The 13,056-nt window shown below is 45.0% G+C and overlaps 1 protein-coding gene across 1 annotated transcript in view; it reads right to left on the bottom strand.

The window, feature by feature from the left end:
* Positions 1–13,056, bottom strand: part of LOC126150704 (kinesin-like protein KIF13B) — a 135,153-nt gene that overhangs the window by 27,907 nt on the left and 94,190 nt on the right. The gene's annotated exons all lie outside the window — the stretch shown is intronic.

The following is a 13,056-nucleotide window of genomic DNA, read 5'->3' as shown; positions in this document are numbered from 1 at the left end:
GATTACATTTTCACGCAATTTGAGTGCATAGATCCTGAGAAATCAGTACCCAGAACAACCACCTCTGGCCGTAATAACGGCCTTGATACGCCTGGGCATTGAGTCAAACAGAGATTGGATGGCGTGTACAGGTACAGCTGCCCATGCAGCTTCAACGCGATACCACAGTTCGTGAAGAGTAGTACCTGGAGTATTGTGACGAGCCAGTTGCTCGGCCACCATTTACCAGACGTTCTCAATTGGAGAGAGATCTGGAGAATGTGCTGGCGAGGGCAGCAGTCGAACATTTTCTGTATCCAGAAAGGCCCGTACAGGACCTGCGACAGGCGTTCGTGCATTATCCTGCTGAAATGTAGAGTTTCGCAGGGATCGAATGAAGGGTAGAGCCACGGGTCGTAAAACGTCTCAAATGTAACGTCCACTGTTCAAAGCGCCGTCAGTGCAAACAAGAGATGACCGAGACGTGTAACCAGTGGCACGCCATACCATCACGCCGGGTGATACGCCAGTATGGCGATGACGAATACACGCTTCCAATGTGTGTTCACCGCGATGTCGCCAAACACGCTGCTGTGAACAGAACCTTCATCCGAAGAAATGACGTTTTGACATTCGTGCACCCAGGTTCATCGTTGAGTATACCATCGCAGGCGCTCCTGTCTGTGATGCACCGTCAAGGGTAACCGTAACCATGGTCTCCGAGCTGATAGTCCATGCTGCTACAAACGTCGTCGAACTGCTCGTGCAGATGGTCGTTGTCTTGCAAACGTCCCCATCTGTTGACTCAGGGATCGAGACGTGGCTGCACGATCCGTTACAGCCATGCGGATAAGATGCCTGTCTTCTCGACTGCTAGTCATACGAGGCCGTTGGGATCCAGCACGGCGTTACGTATTACCCTCCTGAACCCACCGATTCCATATTCTGCTAACAGTCATTGGATCTCGACCAACGGGAGCAGCAATGTCGCGATACGATAAACCGCAATCACGATAGGTTACAATCCGACCTTTATCAAAGTCGGAAACGTGATGGTACGCATTTCTCCTCCTTACACGAGGCATCACAACAACGTTTCACCAGGCAACGCAGGTCAACTGCTGTTTGTGTATGAGAAATCGGCTGTAAACTTTCGTCATGTCAGCACGTTGTAGGTGTCGCCACCGGCGCCAACCTTGTGTGAATGCTCTGAAAAGCTAATCATTTGCATATCACAGCGTCTTCTTCCTGTCGGTTAAATTTCGCGTCTGTAGCACGTCATCTTCGTGGTGTGGCAATTTTAATGGCCAGTAATATAATAATAATAATAATAATAATAATAATAATAATAATAATAATGCTCACCTGCTCGACTACTTTTGTCAAGTCATAAATGTGCTGTCCTGGTGTCCTTATGAGACACGTTCATAAAAAGGTTCGTATAAAAGCCGAAAAAACTGCTGACAATGTTAGGAAGTAGTCTTTTTGTAGAAACAATAAACAGCTAATCTGTTGCAAATTGGAACATTTATTAAACCCCTTTACCGAAGTTTCAACGTTTATAAAGATGTCTTCAGAAATACGCTTAGACAACAGTATTACATGTAGTGACTGAGGCACGTTAAAATACAGCCGGAAGGCGCAAGTCAAGTAGAAAATTTCACCTCCGTAATAAATTAAAAGTCTGCGATCGCTCCGGACGCAGGCTCGAATCCTGCCTCAGACATGGATGTGTGTGATGTCCTTAGGTTAATTAGGTTTAAGTAGTTCTAAGTTCTATGGGACTGATGACCTTAGAAATTAAGTCCCATAGTGCTGAGAGCCAATAAATTAAAACATGCACAAGACGGTTGTTGTCATATAGTATTCCTCATGAATGTACAGCTAGTGCTAAATTGGTGAGGAAAACCGGATGACAACAACCATGTTGTGTATGTTTTAATTTATTATGGACGCGAAAATTTCTATTTGGCTGACGCTTCCGGCCATATTTTAACGTACATCAGCCACAACCCAGTTGTTCAAACGTCCTTCTGAAGATATTGTTTTTACAAACGTCGAAGCAGTGGCAAAGAGGTTTAAAACCTTTCAATTTGCAACTGATTGGCTGTTTACTGTTTCTACAAGAAAGATTTAATTCTACGCTTGCTGCTCCCGTCATGTACAACATTTTAAAAGATAAGAAGTAGCACGGTTTATGTGCCATTATCGAAGGTCGACATTTTATCTTTGGTATCGATGTTGCAACGTTTCAAACACATTATCGATACTGAAACACAGATAATCAAATTCCTAACATCGATACTTTGTAAATATCGAGGACCATCGAACGTCCCTAGATGTGCACAATGTACAAAGTATCCCGATGTAAAAAATACAACCTATCACGGGCACGAGAGAAACTTCTAACTTCGCCGTCGTAAATAAGTTAGAGCGACCAGCGTCGGAAACAGCTCCCTGTAGATTTCCGGCGGAGTGCGACCCCGTTGGGTAAGTCCATTCCTCTCGGCCTTTAAGGACGTCAGACGGAGGGAGGCCTCCCCGTTAATACTACCGCACCGTCTAGCATGGCCGGCCGTCGGGAGCGCGGAGGATTTAATCCCATTACCGGAAAAATTACTGGCGGGGGCCGGGATATAGCGCTGTAAAAAGCTCTCTCCCTGGCCGGCGGCGGCCCATCAGATTAGCCCAGCAAAGTAAACGCCGCGCCGCCCCGCTCCATCTGCATACATATGGCGCGCGAGTCGACCGCTTTATCAAACAGCCAACGCGGACACCTGTTTCTGCAGCGCCGCTCCCACAGCTAGCCCGTCGCACCACACTACAACAAACTGAGTCCGTCTCGGTAGCTGCGCGGCCAGTGTGGCAGATTGCTAAGTGAAGAGGCCCGGGTTCGATTCCCGGGTATTGTCGAAGATTTTCTCCGCTCGGGGAACGGGTCTGTGATGTCATTACGTTCGTGTATCGTCATACCTGACATTATACTACTGAGAGGGCTGTATGGGCACGTCCCGTACGCCACTAAATAAATAAAAAAATACATTGAAGTGCCAAAGAAACTGGTATAGGCATGCGTATTCAAATACGGATATAGGGAAACAGGCAGAATACGGTGCTGCGGTCGAAAACGCCTACAGAAAACAGGTGCCTGGCGCATTTGTTGATCGGTTACTGCTGCTAAAATGGTACGTTATCAAAATTTAATTGAGTTCGAAAGTGGTGTTATAGTCGGCGCACGAGCGATGGAAAACAGAATCTCCGAGGTAGCGATGAAGTGGGGATTTTCCCGTGCGACCATTTCACGAGTGTACCGTGAACGTCAGGAATATGGTAAAACATCAAATCTCCGACATCGCTGCGGCCGGAAAAATATCCTGCAAGAACGGGACTGACGACGACTGAAGAGAATCGTTCAACGTGACAGAAGTGCAACCCTTCCGCAAATTGCTGCAGATTTCACTGCTGTGTCATTAACAAGTGTCAACCTGTGAACCATTCAACGAAACTCGTGTACATTTGGCGACTGCACGACACAAAGCTTTACGCCTCTTCCGGGCCCGTCAACACCGGCATTTCACTGTTGATGAGTGGAAACATGTTGCCTGGTCGGACGAGTCTCGTTTCAAATTGTGTCGAGCGGATGGACGTGTGCGGGTATGGAGACAACATCATGAATCCATGGACCCTGCATGGCAGCAGTGGACGTTGAAGCTGGTGGAGGCTCTGTAATGGTGTGGGACGTGTGCAGTTGGAGTGATACGGGAACCCTGATACGTCTAGATACGACTCGGACAGATGACACATAGGTAAGCACCCTGCCTGATCACGTGCATCCATTCATGTCCACTGTGCATTCTTACGGATTTGGGCAATTCCAATTGGGCAGCGCGACACCCCACACGTCCAGAATTGCTACGGAACACCCTTCTGATTTTCAACGCTTCCGCTTGAGCGTATCTTGGATGCCTTGCAACGTGCTGCTCAGAAGATATCTCCACCTCCTCGTACTCCTACGGATTTATGGGCAGCCTTACAGGATTCACGGTGATAATTCCCTCCAGAACTACATCAGACATTAGTCGAGTCTATTCCACGTCGTATTGCGGCACTTCTGCGTGCTCGGTGGGGCCCTTCACGATATTAGTTAGGCAGGCGTACCAGTTTTTTTGGCTCTTCAGTGTACAGCAAACGCGGATTCAGCGGTGACACTACAGACCGCAATACTGGGGATCCATTTTATCCCACCAACCCTAAAAGAAAGTTTTCTCCCGAAGTGAAACACAAATGTGTCAAGTAATAAAAGTAATAGTTGTTTAGCTCTCTGGTGGGGGGGATGGGAGGAGGGGGCGTGCCATTAATCAGCATGATTGTCTTTCTGACAGTTTTGTTTATTACGAAGGTACGAACAGCAGTACGTCTTTCTTTAACCGCACCCCAAAGTTTTCAAACGGTAATCCACTTTCTGCTAGATCTATTCAAAAACGTATCACAGTGTACCATTCATGTAAAACATCTCGTTATTACGAGGCGCGATCAATAAGTAATGGAACACTTTTTTTCTTAAAGCAGATCCTTTTTATTCAGTTTTCAAATACACCATATTATTCCCCACTCTTCCCGTACATTGTGATGGCTTGTTTACGCGCATGGTATCCTTCTACTGGTCGACGTGGGACCCACGTCTTGCGACGTCAATAACCTCCTCATTATTCACGTACTGCTTCCCGAGGAGTATATTCTTCATTGGGCCGAACCGCGCAATAACCCCGGGTTCGGTGTGAGGCGACGGTGGGGTGAGTGGACTGCTGTAGCCTGTTGTGGGGTTGTGTACCACTGAGGGCTATGACGGAGACGAAGCCTCTCCGTCGTTTCTAGGTTCCCAGTTCAATAAATACATACATAATTGATATTAGTTACATCGGGACTTTATGCAGAATGAGCGGCGAAGAGTGAAAACGTGTGCCGAACCAGGACTCGAATCCGGGATGTCCTGCTTACTAGCCAGTTTCGTTAACCACTGCACCATCAGAGCACAGTGTTTATCGCAACTGCGCAGACTATATCGGCACGCCTCCAGGTCGACCAACACTCACGCCTAGGTGGGTGTCATTTTTCAGTCCTTGCCTAGGGTGGCAAAACACCTAGCAGCTGTCCTGGCCGCAAGCTTAAGTGTTGTTGTTGTTGTTGTGGTCTTCAGTGCTGAGACTGGTTCGATGCAGCTCTCCATGCTACTCTATCCTGTGCAAGCTTCATCATCTCCCAGTACCTACTGCAACCTACATCCTTCTGAATCTGCTTAGTGTATTCATCTCTTGGTCTCCCCCTACGATTTTTACCCTCCACGCTGCCCTCCAATACTAAATTGGTGATCCCTTGATGCCTCAGAACATGTCCTACCAACCGATCCCTTCTTCTGGTCAAGTTGTGCCACAAACTTCTCTTCTCCCCAATCCTGTTCAATACTTCCTCATTAGTTATGTGATCTACCCATCTAATCTTCAGCATTCTTCTGTAGCACCACAATTCGAAAGCTTCTATTCTCTTCTTGTCCAAACTATTTACCGTCCATGTTTCACTTCCATACATGGCTACACTCCATACAAATACTTTCAGAAATGACTTCCTGACACTTAAATCTATACTCGATGTTAACAAATTTCTCTTCTTCAGAAACGCTTTCCTTGCCATTGCCAGTCTACATTTTATATCCTCTCTACTTCGACCATCATCAGTTATTTTGCTCCCCAAATAGCAAAACTCCTTTGCTACTTTAAGTGTCTCGTTTCCTAATCTAATACCCTCAACATCACCCGACTTAATTCGACTACATTCCATTATTCTCGTTTTGTTTTTGTTGATGTTCATCTTATATCCTCCCTTCAAGACACCATCCATTCCGTTCAACTGCTCTTCCAAGTCCTTTGCTGTCTCTGACAGAATTACAATGTCATCGGCGAACCTCAAAGTTTTTATTTCTTCTCCATGGATTTTAATACCTACCCCGAATTTTTCTTTTGTTTCCTTTCCCGCTTGCTCAATATAGTAGTGTTAAGTGATTGAATAACTTACTTGCCGTATTCAGTTTTTCCTTGTCGTTCGTGTTTTGAAAGAATCCACTCCTATGCATCGATCCACGCACTCCTGTGTGAATCCTGTCCTTGTAGGTTTCCTTGTGAGTTCTTCCGCTAAAGAAGAGCTATGTGCAGTCCTGCGAGAAGTAGTTACGGAAACAAAAAAGGGCAAATAACAGTAGTACGAATGACATGACGTGCGCACTGTTGTTGCCTTGCAGTACCGTGTTGTGCCTGACAAACGTGAAGGCACCAATGTTTACAATGTCGAGACGCTGTAGGAAGATCTCTGACAGATATAGAGCCCTGGGCGCAGCAACTCCGCGTGCCTGACGTAATCAATCACGTTACGCAATTTTGTTAGCGTCTCTATAGCAACGCCTCGCCTCAGAGTTACTCGAGCTCTATAGATCACTATTGTTTTCGACTGCAACTGTTCGCTCTTTGTAGTTGAAAGCCGGCAACAGTGTTGCCAACTAGATGTGGGCAAACTGAAACACGTAACTGTTTCGAAACAAATAAAACAGTACAATGTAATGTTTCGATACGCTGCTTCGAAACAGTGAAACAATTTGTGTTTTGTAATCTAATAAACCTACACATTTTATCACCTTGAATGTCTACTGCATAAGTATGTCCATATAAACACAAATGAGGTGCGAGAGCACTAATCATGTCGCAGAAAGAATGAAACTATCACTTAGGCGTCTTGACAGTTTCGTATTTCCTGCAGCAAATGCACTGCTTTCGTGTCGTGTGAGTTTCATACTTTTCAATTGGCTGAGGACAGCCATAGCTGAAGACAGAAGAACCACAACGAACGGAACTGGAGGTGGGAGCAAACTGCAGAAACAACGGATATGCTACTGGGGTTCCCACATTCCATTAGTATGGGTAATATACCCATCCTGATAATTTTCCATGCGCACAAAGGGAATCATTGAGGATAATAGGCACAGTCACTATAGACTCACAAATAACGCCAAATAATTCGAATAAATAACAAAATATAACAAAAAAATTTAGTCTTTCAAGGTGTTTCGAACCGTTACTATACATTCACCATGCTTCCTAGTCCTTCCCGTTCACCATTACACTATCAGTGATATGTCAAACAGATGCTTGCAATTATACCTACATCAAATTTATGTATATGTCTAATAACTGTCACTCTACGCCTTTTTTATTCAAAATGTTGTAGGCTTACTTGCGTTTCTTAATATGATTACAGTACATGAACAGAGAAGAATATGTTATAAAAAAGTGTAATTTAACTGAATGATTTTCACATATTTATTATTTTGAATGTGAATAGTATGCGTTGTTTTATTGTTTGGTTAGTGTTTACAAAGCAGATGTTACTCCATTTCGGAATAGGACAGTCAGCTAGAAACGAAGCTTTATTTTCGGACATCTTAAGCTTCATGCTATTGCTTGTCAAAAAGATTTCGACACTCTTGAAAGTGTTTCACGAAGTGGTATGTTGTGTTTCAGTACCTGTGCCGAGCCCGAATCTCGTCCGACACAGAGCGGAATGAAACATCACTGTTTCGATACAATCAGTCCGTTCCAAGCACAGGTGGACTGAAACAGCCTTATTTTGAAACAACGATACAGTTTCTGTGTCTGGCTCGAGATCGAGACAAGGGCGGAATGAAACACCGCTATTTCGAAACAGTGAACCACAGCCGTTCCGAAACACTGAAACAGTTCCACGTATCGATACACTGTATCGAAACATTGAAACAGTGGCCAAGTCTATTGCCAACTGTCAGAGGTCAACTTGCGCCGGCTGGACTACAGAGAGTTCCCCTCTAAACACAGCCGTCACCGTGAGAAAGGCGCGGCAGCCGCCCACTGCAGTGGCAGTGCCGGGCGAAACTTCGCGGCTGCCGTATGGCACTCGGATGACAAAGGTCTGTGCAGTGTGAATGTGAAGCCGCCATATGGCTTTCCATACCGAGGCCGTGTACACAGGATACAGGATGGAAATCACAACACACTAGCCGCGTTCACGTTCAACCGCATAGCGCGTATTTCACGCCGATGGACTTTCATCTTTGTGGACACCTACGGGAAGACTATTTGCCGGTGACGACAAAGGGAAGGGTGATATGCGCGTATACAGATGGCGGGAGTACCGCATACATAAGGTATAAAAGGGCAATTCATTGGCGGGGCTGTTATTTGTACTCAGGTGAGTACGCGGACGGGAATTGACAGACTTTGCTCGTTGAAGTTGAGCGCACGGAACAATCCATTTCGGAAATCTGTAAGGAAATCAATATTCCGAAATCCACAGTGTCAGCCATGTGTCGAGGATATCAAATTCCAATCATTGCCTCTTAGGCCGATATTGCACTATCAAATTTCTTTGTCAAAGATTTGATAAAAGATGTGATCAAGTCATGGAGGTAAGAATAGAGGGAGACGCCGTGACGTCACAGCTGTGATGCTATGTGAAGCCGAGGGTAGCCATCTCAATCCGACCAAAACATTGCTGCTGTAAGCTTGTGTGCATAGGCTTGTCGCTCGCTTTTGGTAGGATTTTGCGCTATTATGGTGACTTGTGTGGTGTTCGGATGTACGAATCGTTCTGACTGTGATGCGAAATCGAAGGGAATAACATTTCATGTGTAAGTTGTCTCGTGATTTTACAACTTCATTGTGAATGAACGTGTGCTACATCGGTACTTGTACTATAGCGTGTTTTTCTCCTGTGTGATTTTAGATTTCCTAAAAATGAAAGTCGAAAGCTCTGTGGGAGAATGCCGTGAGGAGGAAGAATTGGCATGCATCTAAATGGAGCACTGTATGTTCTCAGCATTTCCGAGAAGAGGTCATAGACCGAACTTCCCTTTCAACAGTAAGGCTCCGACAAAATGCTGTACCATCAGTTTTCCCTACAAACCCAAAACATTTGCAAAAGGTATGTTAATCCAAAGAATTAAATTCTTAGTTTTCAAGTTCACGTTTCAGTATAATACGTACGTATCGTCGATAATCGAAGTGTTGAGTAACTCACTTTGTCTTCATCATGTACCAAATTAAAAGCTAACACTACATTAACTGGCGTAAAGTACAGGCCTAAACAGGACACTGTGTAGATTTGCCATTCTATGTACCGTATTTCAGTAAATATTGGTGGTAATGAACAGTGTTTCCCAGTAGTGTAACGTAACTTAAATGTCCCAGTACGTATTACAAACAAGATGTATTTATGGAGCTTTGGAGGGAGGGTACAGCTAACTTAGTTTTCAGTTTCTATTATTTAGTTTGTGATACACGTTTATTACTGAATTAACAAAATTGTATCGTTTACATTGAAGGCTAGCTATTCGTAATATTACATTAAAAACTATTTTTAATCAGAAGAAACGCGGAATTTCGCTTTTACGAGATTTTATTTTAAACAAAAACTTTGAAACAACCAATCTGATGACGTTACATGCGTATACGGTGCAATTAGCGACTGTAATACACGCAGCGCTATAGCGCACTGGCAATGTTTTGGTCAGAGTGTCATGGCAGCGAGCCACGCCCCCATGGCTTCAAAACGTAGTACGGCGCCATCTCCCCTTATTCTTACCTCCATGGATCAAATATTCCGTCAAATATATTTGATAAAGATCTTTGACGTAGCGCTAGAAGGGGTATTACACTGTCATCATATTTTTCGTCAAAGTTCAAGATGGCTGACAACAGCAACTTGTTATTAACCGCAGCAGTTGCATGTACCACAATTGCACTGTGTGCACATGCGGAAGAGAAGCGGGGGAAAAAAATGGAAACATACCTGGGTGAAGCCGTGGGTTTTACGACAACACGATAAAAGCATTCAACAAAACTTGTTACGTGAGCTTACAGTGGAGGACGTCAGGTCGTACATCAATTACTTAAGAATGGATGAGCATACATTTCTGTATGTGCTCAATGAAATGTATCCTCATATCACAAAGCACAATATTCACTTAAGAATTGCTACATCTGCAGAAGACAGGCTCACTGTAACACTCCGATTCCTTGCTACAGGAGAGGGTTGGGTTAGGTTAGGTTAGATTAGGTCAGGTCAGGTCTCCAATCTTCTTAATCTATTTTTATACTCAGCGTGCCTGACGTTGTAAATCATCTCATCAACTTCATACATCTCTATTAATTTTATAGTTGTCGGCACACACCAATTGTATTTGCCAGCAATGTTTATAAAAACACTACAGACGACAGAATGCTGCAGCGATGCTAGCGCTCCGTGTGGTAACATGTCACATTGCAGTGAACAGAAGACAAGCGACTTCTTTGATCAAATCTACAGCGAGGCCGTAGAATTGATCAAATATTGGACGACAATTGACAAAGTTCCCTATTACACCATCGAATATCTTTGATAAAGATAATGAACAAAGATATTTGACAAAGAAATTTGATAGTGTAATACCGGCCTTACCATGGGCAACGCAGTGCAGCGACTTTGTGAAGAGTTGTCAGTGCTAACAGACAACCAACGCTGCGCGAAATAGCCGCTGATAAATGTGGGGCGTGTCTAGACGTATCCGTAAGGACAATGCGGCGACATGTGGCATTAATGAGCTGTGGCAGCAGAAGACGTGAGTGCCTTCGCTAACAGCACCACATCACCTGCATCGGCTCTCCTGAGCTCGTGACCAAGTTGGTTGGGTCCTACTGTAAAACCGTGGCCTAGCCAGATGAATCCCGATTTCATTTAGTGAGAGCTGATGGTAGGGGTCGAGTGTGGCGCAGAGCCAAAGGCGCTACGGACACAAGTTGTCAAAAAGGCACTGTGCACGGTGGTGATGGCTCTATAATGGCGTGGGCTGTGTTTACGTGGAGTGGGGTGGCTCTTCTTGTCCAACTGAACCGATCTGTGACTCGAAATGGTTATGTTCCGCTATTTAGACACCACTTGCATCATTCATGGATGTCATGTTCCCAAACAACGATGAATTTTTTTTGTAGATGATAATGCCGCAGTTGGACTGAAGATCATTCTGGACAATTCGAGCAAATGATGTGGCCACTCGGATCGACCGATAAGAATCCCGTTGAACATTTATGGGACACAATCGAGAGGTCTGTTCGTAAGCAAAACAATGCGCCGGCAACATTTCCGCGCTTTGGAATGCTATAGCGGCGGCACGGCTCAGTATTTCTGACTTGACTTACGACATTCATAACCTAACCTCAAACCTTTTCATGGCAGGAATATGCATTTCACCTCATTCAACAGAAAAATGGTTCAAATGGCTCTGAGCACTATGGGACTTAACATCTGAGGTCATCAGTCCCCTAGAACTTAGAACTACTTAAACCTAACTAACCTAAGGACATCACATACATCCATGCCCGAGGCAGGCTTCGAACCTGCGACCGTAGCGGTCGCGCGGTTCCGGACTGAAGCGCCTAGAATCGCTCGGCTACTGCGGTCGGCATTCAACAGAAAAAAATAAATCATGTATTAAGGCAAGTTATACCTGATGATGGACCCAAAGAGTTCGAAATGCACCGTGTATTTGACGAGACATGAAAATTTGTGACTGAAGGTGTACTGTCCGCCCCCAGTAGCTGAGTGGTCAGCGCGACAGACTGTCAATCCTAAGGGCCCGGGTTCGATTCCCGGCTGGGTCGGAGATTCTCTCCGCTCAGGGACTGGGTGTTGTGTTGTCCTAATCATCATAATTTCATCCCATCGACGTGCGAGTCGCCGAAGTGGCGTCAAATCGAAAGACTTGCAACAGGCGGGAGGTCTAACCGACGGGAGGCCCTCGTCACACGCCATTATATTGTTAACTCATACTTCCAGTGTACTCAATACAATTACGTTTGAAGCTCCAAAATATGGATAAAATTAAATACGAGAAGAAGTATAAATATTTAACTTAAGCGATAAAGTGGAAGAACATAGGGAGAAAAAAGGTAACATTTTACATGTATCACAAAATTCCAATAGTTGTCAAGTAGTACAAGCAATCAGGAAGAAGAGATTCTGGAAGGCCGAGAAAATTGTCGCCCTAAAATGTGAAGTCAGGACTTGTTTATTATCTAAATCATGAAGTGAAGAAGAAGGAGAAGACCTTTGACGTCAGGCGGAAAAATTTCAAGATATTAAAATCATCGCATAACTACTGCAACCGACATCCATTTGAACCTGCTTGTTGTGCTCAAACACTGCGTACACGAATGGAAAACAAACTTCTGAGCTTGTGGCCCACCAACAAAGATTGATAGAACATTACTTTTAGTTACCCTGGAATGAAGGGCTTCATTCCACGAACGAGTGGATACGACCGAACTCAACAAGGAAGCGCGCAATTAGCATACAGCCACCTCGCTGATTGGAAGGGATCATAAAGCACGCTGTTAGGGGTAGGTAGCGGATACTGAAATAAACTGTACGCGCAACGAGAGGGCGAAGGATTTACAAAGCCGGCCCGCAGCTATTAAAACGCACGGAAAACTCTTAATGAAACGGGGGCACATTTTAAAAGCTAGTTGCAGCCCTAGAAACAAAGGGCGTCACAGCTCGGGCAGAATGGCCGCCGCCGACAAAACAGCGCAAACAAAGGGCGCAGAACGCCGCCATTGTTCTCGCTTTACCTGGGGCTCCGTGCTGCCGCTTTTTAATACTGTGCCAGTACCTTGTTACACGGAAAAATAAAGGCCGGCCCCGTTGGCTGCATTAATGCCGAAGGCAGGGAGGCAGGAAAATCGCTCAAGGGGACCGAAGGCAATTGTCGCCCGGAAGGCAGCCAAAGTAAGAGCCCATTACAATGGTTAAAACAGAGATGTTCGATACGCGAGCTTCTTCAACACAAAGTGACGCAACAGCTTGATGGAGACAGTTACATCCAGTGGCGGCTGCTGTGTAAGAGCACGTGAACAACCAATCTTTTGACACCTTGCGGATTTATTGGTTAATTTTCTTTTGATGCTGTTAAACGTAGGCGGTAATCTGAAACACACAGCACTAATTCTACAGCGGTGTGCTACA

The sequence above is a fragment of the Schistocerca cancellata genome, chromosome 2, assembly GCF_023864275.1.
Source record: "Schistocerca cancellata isolate TAMUIC-IGC-003103 chromosome 2, iqSchCanc2.1, whole genome shotgun sequence".
NCBI lineage: Eukaryota > Metazoa > Arthropoda > Insecta > Orthoptera > Acrididae > Schistocerca > Schistocerca cancellata.
The sequence above is the reverse complement of the archived record's forward strand: the minus strand, read 5'-3'. Positions and strand labels throughout refer to the sequence as shown.